The sequence below is a fragment of the Macrobrachium nipponense genome, chromosome 18 (assembly GCF_015104395.2).
Source record: "Macrobrachium nipponense isolate FS-2020 chromosome 18, ASM1510439v2, whole genome shotgun sequence".
NCBI classification, from domain to species: domain Eukaryota; kingdom Metazoa; phylum Arthropoda; class Malacostraca; order Decapoda; family Palaemonidae; genus Macrobrachium; species Macrobrachium nipponense.
This window is the reverse complement of record NC_087211.1, coordinates 80,949,165-80,960,931: the sequence shown is the minus strand read 5'-3', so window position 1 is coordinate 80,960,931 and position 11,767 is coordinate 80,949,165. Positions and strand designations below refer to the sequence as shown.

At 36.8% G+C, this 11,767-nt stretch overlaps 1 protein-coding gene across 1 annotated transcript in view; it reads right to left on the bottom strand.

Moving 5' to 3' along the window:
• Nucleotides 1-2,484, bottom strand: part of LOC135197252 (2-acylglycerol O-acyltransferase 2-A-like) — a 22,413-nt gene extending 19,929 nt beyond the window's left edge. The window contains 1 exon segment of the mRNA XM_064224348.1: nt 2,237-2,484. The gene's annotated coding sequence lies outside the window, so the exon portion shown is untranslated.
• Nucleotides 2,485-11,767: the final 9,283 nt, after the last annotated feature.

Genomic DNA, 11,767 nt, shown 5'->3' with positions numbered 1-11,767 from the left:
GGCCTGTTCTTTTTAGGTGTTTGTCAAAGGGGGCTGTTCTTTTAGGTGGTGTCAAAGGGGGCTGTTCTTTTAGGTGTTGTCAAAGGGGGCTGTTCTTTTAGGTGGTGTCAAAGGGGGCTGTTCTTTTAGGTGGTGTCAAAGGGGCCTGTTCTTTTAGGTGGTGTCAAAGGGGCCTGTTCTTTTAGGTGGTGTCAAAGGGGCCTTTTAGTTTCTTTCTTTTAGGTGTTGTCAAAGGGGGCCTGTTCTTTTAGGTGTTGTCAAGGGCCTGTCTGTTTTAGGTTGTTGTCCAAAGGGGCAAATGCTTTTTTTTCTTTTAGGTGTTGTCAAAGGGGCCTGTTCTTTTAGGTGTTGTCAAAGGGGGGCTGTTCTTTTAGGTGTTGTCAAAGGGGCCTGTTCTTTTAGGTGTTGTCAAAGGGGGCTGTTCTTTTAGGTGGTGTCAAAGGGGCCTGTTCTTTTAGGTGTTGTCAAAGGGGGCCTGTTCTTTTAGGTGTTGTCAAAGGGGCCTGTTCTTTTAGGTGTTGTCAAAGGGGGCTGTTCTTTTAGGTGTTGTCAAAGGGGGCTGTTCTGTTTTTTAGGTGTTTGTCCAAAGGGCCTGTTCTTTTAGGTGGTGTCAAAGGGGGCTGTTCTTTTAGGTGTTGTCAAAGGGGGCTGTTCTTTTAGGTGTTGTCAAAGGGGCCTGTTCTTTTAGGTGTTGTCAAAGGGGCCTGTTCTTTTAGGTGTTGTCAAAGGGGGCTGTTCTTTTAGGTGGTGTCAAAGGGGGCTGTTCTTTTGGTAGGGTTGTCAAAGGGGGCCTGTTCTTTTAGTGGTGTCAAGGGGCCTGTTCTTTTAGGTGTTGTCAAAGGGGCCTGTTCTTTTAGGTGTTGTCAAAGGGGCCTGTTCTTTTAGGTGTTGTCAAAGGGGCCTGTTCTTTTAGGTGGTGTCAAAGGGGGCTGTTCTTTTAGGTGTTGTCAAAGGGCCGTTTCTTTTAGGTGGTGTCAAAAGGGGCCCTGTTTCTTTTAGGTGTTGTCAAAGGTTTGGGGCCTGTTCTTTTAGGGGGCCTGGTAGTCAAAGGGGGCCTGTTCTTTTAGGTGGGGTTTTGTCAAAGGGGTCCTGTTCTTTTAGGTGTTGTCAAAGGGGCCTTTTCTTTTAGGTGGTGTCAAAGGGGCAAAGGGGCCTGTTCTTTTAGGTGTTGTCAAAGGGGCTGTTCTTTATGGAGGTGTGTCAAAGGGGCCTGTTCTTTTTAGGTGTCCAACAAAGGGGGCCTGTTCTTTTAGGTGGTGTCAAAGGGGCCTGTTCTTTTAGGTGTTGTCAAAGGGGGCTGTTCTTTTAGGTGGTGTCAAAGGGGCCTGTTCTTTTAGGTGGTGTCAAAGGGGCCTGTTCTTTTAGGTGGTAGTCAAAGGGGTGGGGCCTGTTCCTTCTTTTAGGTGTTGTCAAGGGGCCTTTCTTTTAGGTGGTTGGGGTCCAAAGGGGCCTGTTCTTTTTTAGGTGGTGTCAAAGGGGCCTGTTCCTTTGGTGGGGTTGTCAAGAAAGGGGCCTGTTTCTTTTAGGTGTTGTCAAAGGGGGCTGTTCTTTAGGTGGTGTCAAAGGGGCCTGTTCTTTTTAGGTGGTGTAACAAGGGGCCTGTTCTTTTAGGTTTTGGTGGTGTCAAAGGGGCCTGTTCCTTTTTTTAGTGGGGGTGTCAAAGGGGCCGGGGGCCTGTTTTTTTAGGTGGGGGTGTTCTTTTAGGCCTGGTCTTTAAAGGTTTTGGTGTCAAAGGGATGCTTTCAGTTAGGTGGTGTCAAAGGGGCACGTTCCTTTAGGTGGTGTCAAACTGGCGCGTTTTATCGGTAAATTTTAGTATCTTATTCCCAGTCTTAGCAAAACTGGATTCTCAACTGTCAGTAAATGTTGTTGATTTTAGTTTTACACCAGTATTAGCAAACTCGTGAACCTGTACTGTAAAAAATGACGGTACTGTAAGAGACGGGCGCGATGACAAGTGGTGTCTATTCCAAGGACGTTACGCACCAGCTGTTTTACAAAAAAATTATGAATATATGGATCTACACATGGTGCTGCCGTGTTCAGAGACGATTCGATGCCTGAAAGAGCATCTGGTTAGCTTTCTCTAAATCTTCAGGGGACCACTTCGCGTCTAAAAGCTTCCTTTAAGCATCTACGAATCACAGTTCTTGAAACAAAATTCTTATGCTAGTATCAACATAGAGAAAGTGAATAAATAAAAACATCCGGGACTCAATCACAAACACCACCCTACCTTTGCCCAGTCAGCTCTGAAACCCTTATTAAAAAGCCTGTCCCTCAGGCAGCAGAAACAGCAGTTCTCTAGGGGCAACGCCCTAACAACCCATCGGCAATCACTTCACAATCACTTCGCAATCACTTCACTCTGACTGGAGAGCAGCAGCAACCCTTCACTTAGAATCAAGAGCATCGACTTTCATAGAAGTAATTCCCTTCACAGTCTCCGCCCACTTCACCTTTGGTCTCTGCTCTGTGTCCCACTTAACCTTGGAGAGAGAGAGAGAGTGAGAGTGAGAGGGTTGTTGGGACATGATAAGGGATATAACTATCTAGTTATCTTGCTTGCCGTGGTTTTCTTATCTCCGCCTAGACGGAGGGAGAATATATAAATATCTGTACTACATATCCGCCATCTTGGACGTCATTCAGTTGGTTCACGTGATATTTTAATGCTTTTCTTACTTTAAAGGACCTTAAAATACACACACACACACACACACACACACACACACACACACATATATATATATATATATATATATATATATATATATATATATATATATATATATATATATATATATACATACATACAGTCATAAAGTCCCAGTACCATTACAAGCAATAAACACTCGTAATGGTACTGGGACTTTATGGACGCCCTGTATATATATATAATAATAATATATATATATATATATATATATATATATATATATATATATATATATATATATATATATATATTATTCGGAGGACAACAAAGCCATAAATATACATGAAAGATTGTTACATACAAGAATTCATATGTGCTTTAACACCCACCCGCAGGCAAACATACATACACGTATAGTATTCGTACCCGTCTACCAACGGCGCGGACAATGAATCACAAAGCATGAAACAATATGAAACAATTACAATTAGGTAAGGTATCACCACCATCAGAGTGAAGCATGGTAACATGATTGCTCTCAAGTTATCGGAATCCAGATTGCAGCATTTTTATTCATCTGGAAAAGATTAAATACTCTTTTTTTTTTTTTTAAGTTCACAAGACTTCGGCCTCAGGGAATTTACCCAAAGATTTAGTATGGGGTTTGAATCATATTATTATAGCATTCTTTATTTTTTTTCTGTGACAAATAATTTGAAATTTTTGAAATTTATAAATTATAATAATTGAAAATAATGGTTAACTTAAAACGACATAAATAAACTATTGTTTGGATAAGAAATTATTTTTATTACTATTATTATTCAGTGGTACAAGCCAAAAAGCGACATGACCTAGATGAAGCATATTTTAATTAGAATACCTGTAGGCCTATTTTATGAAAACTCATGGCAAAGCTTTAATAATGCTGTTGATGAAATTAGCCTTATGCCAGCACGAGCTCTTGCTCCAAAGAGCACTGTAACATTAATAAAGATCACATTCAGTTATATCTGTCCAGTCTGTTATTGTAGAAAGTGTTACGTTTTCTTTCACAACGTCACTAGTGTTTCATAGAAAACGATATAATTGATATTTAGGGGAAGTCTCATTTATTTTTCTCTGGAATATTCTATAAGAAAAACCGGAAAATTTAACCGTTTCCTAGTGTGCTTAAATCTCTTATTCAGGTAGACGAGTTATCAGCGTCTTGTCAAGGGTCTCCTAGGTGAAAAATCTAACTTGTGTGGGACAGAACAGACCCAGTCACCCTAAGGAATGAAGATATTTGGGCGGTACGTATAGAAAAAGAGGACTTAAAAAGTATACGTTTATGTATGAATGTAGACTATTCAGGTCAAATTATAGGAATATTCCTATATATACAAATACCAATACGTATATGCAGTAATATATAATATAGATATAAATATATATATATATATATATAATTATATAAAATTATTATATATCATATATACGGATATATATATATATATATATATATATATATATATATATTATATTATATAGATTATATAAAAAAAAATTAAATAAATATTATTATATATATAATTTGTTCAGTACTTCAATATATGCGAAAAAAAATAATGTCAACCGAGATTTGCAATGCATTGTGGAATTGTCAGCACCACTGGAGCATAATGGTCACGAATAATAACTTCCCAGGAAAATATTAAGGGAATATCTACTGTAATTCTGTTTGAAGAGGGTAAAATATTTGTTTATTTATTCATTTATTTACTTACTTATCGTAATTCTGAATATTAAGAATAATTCTATGGTGTTGGGAATTGGAGATACATTGATGGTGATTCTAAAAAGCTATATATATATATATATATATATATATATATATATATATATATATATATATATATATATATATATATATATATATTATTATTATATATTGCTACTTTCAAAATGCAGTTTTCCCTCTTTGAAATGTCTTGTAGATTGTGTAACATTTTTTCAGATCCTAGATAGATTAGAATAGGATGTTTTAAAATGTGTGTTCAGATTTCGCATTAACGTCATGTAAAAAAATATATATCTAACGTAAAGAGAGAGATCCTTGTCTTTTCAAAGCTGCAAATGTTTAACTTTTATGTCAGCACTTTGAAATTAGAGTCTGCGAGATCCGTTTGCGTCCTGCTCTGTCAGCGCGTTTGATAATGAGCTCGACTCTTTTTACGTGGTCATCAAAAACATGTCAATCTTAATTATCGTTTACCCTCCGTTTCAATCGGGTACGTATCTGTTGAGCAGTCTTGTCCTTGTACGTGTATGTATTTGCCGAGTCCCACACCGTGGATGTTGCCACATTATGTGTGTAAGATTGCGGTCAGATTCAGAACTTTCGAGAAGCTTTCGTGCCTAGAACGTTTTGAGACATCTGCTCTGTCATTTCATAAAGGAAGAGATATTCATTCGATCTTAAGACCTCGAGGCAGTTAGATCTCCCTCTCTCTCTCTCGCTCTCTCTCTCTCTCACATCAACATCGAGATTAATTAACGTAACGTAAATTTGGTCACTCATATTGTGAGAATTGTATATTTGATATTTCTTAGAATTATTTAGTTTATTTAATTTCTTTTGTGGAATCTGAACAAACATTTCGTAACGGCGCCTTGTTTTTTGTGAAAGTGTAATTTACAAGAGAAGAAAAGAAGTTGGTATACCAGAAAAGTAAAGTGTGTTATATTTTTATTAGTTGCAACTAATAATTGTTAGGAACAGTGAATAACTAATAATGGATAAGGAGTGTGTTTAACTAATAATTGATAGGAACTGTTGTCTGTTAAGAAGGTTTGGTAAAAACTGTTGGTTACAGTGTTATGAAAAAGATTTACACTTTTACACATTGCTGATATTTTTTGTGTTTGTGTCTGTTTCATTGTTTGTGCACTTATTCATTTTCTTATTGAAGTGTGTCTTTTTGTTTTATATTTTCATGGCATGCACAAGTTAATTGACTTAGTTATTTTCATTGCTGTTATCATTGCACATTTAATTAAATTTAACACTTGTGAATTGATTTGCAATTTACTTAGAATTCTTTTCAAGTTTTATTGTTGTTTAGCACTTGTGAATTAATTTCAAATTTTCAATTATTGCATAACACTTTTGAATTTTGATTGAATTAATTTTCTTGAATTTGTGATAAATTAATTTTGATTTAAGTTTTACTTAATTTGATTCAAGAATTAATTAAACTTACTTTGTTTTCAAGTAACAGTAATTTTCCCTGATATTGTGAATTTCACTTATAAATTTTGAATTTAATAATAAATTTTTGTATTTAAAATTTTTATAAGTGTTTTCTTTATCTTACACCAGTATAAATATATATAATTATGACTATATTTATGATAGGTAGAGACATAGAGTGGTAATTGATTTGCTTTCCTTCAATTTAATTGAAGTGACTTAGAACCAGGGAAGTACTTAGACTTCTGAAATCAGGGAAATACTTAGAGTTTTGAAAGTTGTTGATGGAGTGATGCCCTTTGATTAATTTAATTACTTACAAGATTACCTCACACCTGTTTTGATGAACTTAGTCTGATTTTCTGCAATACTGGTAAGTGTTAAGGGATCACTGTTGCCTTTAGTGTATTCAGTCGTTTAAACGTGTTATGAGGGTTCAGGTGTTTGGCTTTTGGTGAGGTAATAATTGATGCAAGGTAACCAGATACTTGGCACTTCGTAACATTGTTTAATGGTGCCCAGACCCGGGAAAGCAGATTTCATTATCAGTCTAGAATATTACTGGTGGTGTTAGGAATATATTTTGTTAGGAGAGTGACCATATAGTTTTGTTTTGGCCTTTATTGTATTGAATTGTAAATTGATAACTTAGAGGAAAATGGCTCAGTTCAATGTTAAGGAATTTTTAGCAGCTCTTCCGTTCCAAGTTTTGTCTGAAACCACTCTGTCTAGAGCACAGTGGAGCGCTTTAGCAGAGGCATGTGGTGGTTATGTGTCTACTAGTATGGTAAAGGCACAAATAAGATGTATTGCTATGGAATCATTGATAAAACTCTGGTAGAATAACTGATGAAGATGAGTTAGAATTGGCTCAAGAGTTGTTGAATGTAGCACGTGCTGATCTCATAAATAAGCAAGCAGAAAAGAAAGAGAAAAGTGATGCAGAGTTAGAGCTTAGACGCATTGAAGCAGAAGAGAATTTGATTAAGCTAAAAATGCTTGCTGAAAGAGAGAGAATGCAAGCTGAAAGAGAGAGAATGCAAGCTGAAAGAGAGAGAATGCAAGCTGAAAGAGAAAGAATAGACAGGGAAAAACAAGAAAGAAGAGAAAGAGAAGAAGAAAAAAAGCAGCAGAAGAGGAAAGAGAAAGAATAAAAGAGGAAAGAGAAATCGCAAGACATGAAAGGGAAATGGAATTAATAAAAGCTAGAATCACATTACCTGTAACACGGGTATAACCCTAACCAAGGTAATCAAGACCCTGTATTTGATGTAGTGAGAGTACAGAAGTTAATCCCTAAGTTTACTGAAGAAGCTCCAGATGAGTTTTTTGATCACTTTGAGAAAGTGGCTTCAGGTATGGGATGGCCAGAGGATAAATGGTCAGTTTTGCTACAAAGTGTCTTGATTGGTAAAGGGAGAAGTGCTTATCTAGCCTTAACAGCTGATCAGTGTAAAGACTACAAGGTACTTAAACACAGTGTGTACAAGTTTACCAGATGACCCCAGAGTACTACAATGAGAGATTCAGAAATTTAAGAAAAGATGAGAAGGGAACCTTCTTAGATTATGCTTACAAGTGAGAAGGTGTTTCAAACGTTGGGTAGAAGCTGCTAAAGTTAAAACTTTTGATGAGTTAGAAGAGTTACTTGTTCTTGAACAGTATCTTAAGGGAATTCCTGAACATATAAGAGCCTATTTAAGAGAGAGAGAAGTGAAGAAACTTGACAAAGCCGCTACACTTAGTGAAGATTACAATATAATCAGTAGCAAACGTAATTACAATGTCAAGTACCAGAGTCAACAACGCCCAGGTTTTAAGTCTTATCCAAATAACAGGAACAAATTTAATGGGAAACCTTCAAGTGATACTACTAAGAGTACACAAGGTAATACAGCTCAGCAAATTAAGGGTAGGCTCCACTTTGGGGGGTGCCGATCGTAAAAATATTTGCCAAAAATACACTAATCAAGACAGGCTAATGAAATTTCAGGCATTATTAGCACTATAATAATGCATATTCTCTGTGAGTTTTTATCATCCTACAGGGAAAATTCATGATTTTATGAAAAAAAATGTGAAAAAACGGAAATTTTCCAGGCCCCTCGTACTGAAGGTTATTTGGTGATTGGTGAGAAACTACAGTCTTGAATAGAAATTCGGTCTGACAGAATGTTGGTATATCCACCTGGAACATGCACAAAAAAAATTATCAAAATAGAACAGTAAATAAGCACGTAATAACAAAAAAAGAGCAACAACTTTGTAAGTTCAGCGAAAGCCCCGCCGAAATAGCAGACTATAGCTAGGAAGAAATATTCAGGAAAAATTTAAATCTCGATTTTTTTTAAGAGGGACAAAACCTTTTGAGAGTTTGTAGTTAACATGTCACTTGATAGCCTAAAACATCTAAAAAATTACTATTATTTAGGACAATCAAAGAAAAAAACCACCCCCACCCTTTTTTTTTTTTTTTTTTTTTCCCTTTTTTTTTTTTTTTTTTTTTTTTTTTTTTTGGGAGGTGGGTTTTCTTTGATTGTCCTAAATAAATAATTAATTTTTAGATGTTTTAGGCCATCAAGTGACATAATAACTACAAACTCTCAAAAGGTTTTGTCCTCAAATCGAGATTTGAATTTTTGCCTGAATAATTTCTATTCCTAGCTATAGTCTGCTATTTCGGCGGGGCTTTCGCTGAACTTACAAAGTTGTTGCTCTTTTTTTTGTTATTACGTGCTTATTTACTGTTCTATTTTGATAATTTTTTTTGTGCATGTTCCAGGTGGATATACCAACATTCTGTCAGACCGAATTTCTATTCAAGACTGTAGTTTCTCACCAATCACCAAATAACCATCAGTACGAGGGCCGGAAATTTCCGTTTTTTTCATTTTTTTTTCATTTTTTTTTTCATAAAATCATTAATTTTCCCTGTAGGATGATAAAACTCACAGGGAATATGCATTATTATAGTGCTAATATGCCTGAAAATTTCATTAGCCTGTCTTGATTAGTGTATTTTTGGCAAATATTTTTTTACGATCGGCCACCCACCCCCCAAAGCTGGAGCCATACCCTTAATGTGAAATCCTCATCCAGTTTTTCAAGACAGTTACAGAAACCTAATGTTGTCTGTTTCAAGTGTGGAAGAGTATGACACTACAGTCAAGAGTGTTACCGGAATCAACAGCAGTCAAAAACCAGTTAGTCAAGTTTTGTGAAGAAACAAACTACGAAGAGCAGTGTGGGAAAGAATCAGACTCCAGAGAAGAATGAAACTAAACAAGCTGAATGTTTAGCAACCAGTGGAAATGTTACCTCAAGCAGTGAGTGGTTAAGCATGTGGAGGCTTTAAGCCATATATCTATGAGGGTATGCTGTCAATCAAGACAAGGAAGTATGCAGGTACCAGTCAAGATATTACGTGATACAGGGAGTAACCATAGTGTGGTAGTACGTGGTTCTCACCCTCAGTTGGAGAAGTCTCACAGGAGATTCAGTTATTTTGAAGGGTATAGGAGGAGAGGAAGTAACTCCTATATGCCGCTTACACCTGTCATGTGAATTGGTGACAGGGAATGTTGATTTTGCTGTAAAGGACTCCACTAGCTGTGGAAGGTATACATGTTCTGTGGGGAATGAAGTTGGTGGTGTGCCACTTTATTCCTTGTCCTGTAGTGACAGACAAACCATTGAGGATTAGTCCTACAGAAGAGTTGGAGGAGAATAACCCCCACCTGTTTTCCTAGTTGTGTAACTACCCAGAAGTATGAAGAGGACTACGGACTGTAAGTGAAGAAACTGAGGATTTACACACCCAAGAAGGATCAAGTGAAGGATCTTTGTGCTTAGAAGAATTATTCCAGGGAAGTGAAGTTTCCCATAGTGCTGACCAAGAAGAGATTTCCCAAGAAGATGAAGAAGACGGCGACGAAGAAGAAGAACCTGATGTTCTTGAAGAGACTCCGAGTAGTCAAAGTGTTGCTGAAGACAGTAGTGAAACTACAGTAGTGAGTTAGCAGATATTGAGAATTCAACCTTTGAAGTTGGTCAAGTGACAAGAGAGAAGCTGATGGACTTGCAGAAGAAGGATGCATCGTTAACTGATTTGTTCTTCAGAGTTGTTGATCGAGAAGAGATGCCAACAACACTCCTACCTAGTTACTATCTGAAGGAAGGTTTGCTGATGAGGAAGTATAGACCTACAGATATACCAGGAGGATGCTGAATGGGGCGAATATCATCAAATTTTGATTCCATATCCATTGAGAAAGCAAGTGATTGCAGTAGCTCATGAGGTTCTGGACATATGGGAATCAGGAAAACTGTGGAGAAGATCATGAAATATTTTTTCTGGCCTGGACTTCACAGAGAATGTTAGCAGGTTTTGGTTGTGAGTGTCATACCTGCCAGATAGCTGGAAAACCGAATGAAACCATCAAGAAAGCCCCCTACAACCTATAGAAGTTTAGAGGAGAACCCTTTAGCAAAGTGATTATAGACATGGTTGGACCATTGCCGAAGACAACGAAAGGAAATGAGTATTTGTTGACATTAATGTGTCCTGTGACAAGGTATCCAGAAGCAATCCCTGTTAGAAACATATCTGCCAAGATAGTTGCTGAAAAACTTGTGGAGTTTTTTCTCAAAGTTTGGAATACCAGAAATAGTACAAAGTGACAGAGGAACAAACTTTACTTCAAAGTTATTCCAGGATGTGATGAATTTGTTAGGGGGTGAAACAACAGTTTCAACCGCCTTATCATCCAGAAAACTCAAGGTGCCTTGGAAAGGTTCCACCAGACATTGAAAAGTATGCTGACAAAGTATTGTTTCTGAGTCAGGTAGAGAATGGGATGTTGGTTTACCATTAATGTTGTTTGAAGTTAGGAATGCTTATCAAGAAAGTATGGGATGTTCACCTAATGAGATGATTTTTGGAAGAGAAGTGAGAGGACCGTTGAAGATTCTTGCAGAAAATTGGGAAGAAAATCAAGAGGAAAGCCAAGCAGAGTATGTGAAGAACTTAAGGAAGAGGTTGAAAGAGATTAGAAAATTCTCTTTAGAAAACTTGAAAATGAGTCCAAGAGAAAATGAAAAGGAGATTTGATGCTAAGACTAAGCTAAGAAGTTTTAGTGTTTGGTCAACAAGTGTTAGTGTTCTTACTTGTCAAGAGATTTCCCCTCACTTATAAATTTCAAGGTCCTTACAAGATAATTCAGAAGTTAAGTGATAGAAACTTATGTGATTGAAACACCAGAAAGAAGAAGAAGACAAAGGAAGATACATGTGAACCTCTTGAAACCTTATTCTCAGAAACTAAAACTGAAACTGTGTGTCAGTAACCCAGACAAACTTTACTACAGAAGACGATGATGGCTACGAATTGGAGCTGCAAGCAAGAGAATAATTCTTCAATTTTGGAAAATTTGGAGGATAAACTGAAACATCTGAGTGTTGAACAAGGTGAAGACTTAAGTGACGTAATTAGAAGTTTTCCAGAAATTTTTTCAGATGTTCCGCCCTAGGACGTACTGATCTGACCAAGCATGAAATCAAGATTCAAGAAGATGGAAAACCTTTCAAGCAAAGAGCCTATCGCTTATCACCGTATCATCGAGATGTTTTGAAGAAGGAAGTTGAGTATTTGCTGCAACATGGATTAGCAGAACCCAGTTCAAGTCACTTTAGTTCTCCATGTGTGTTAGTGAAGAAACCAGATGGTTCATTTAGGTATGTGTACTGATTATAGGAAGCTGAATTCTATCAGTGTGGCTGATAATTATCCTTTGCCTCTTATAGATCAGTTACTTGATAATATTGGGCAGGCCAAGTTTGTTTCCAAGATAGACTTGTTGAAAGGATATTATCA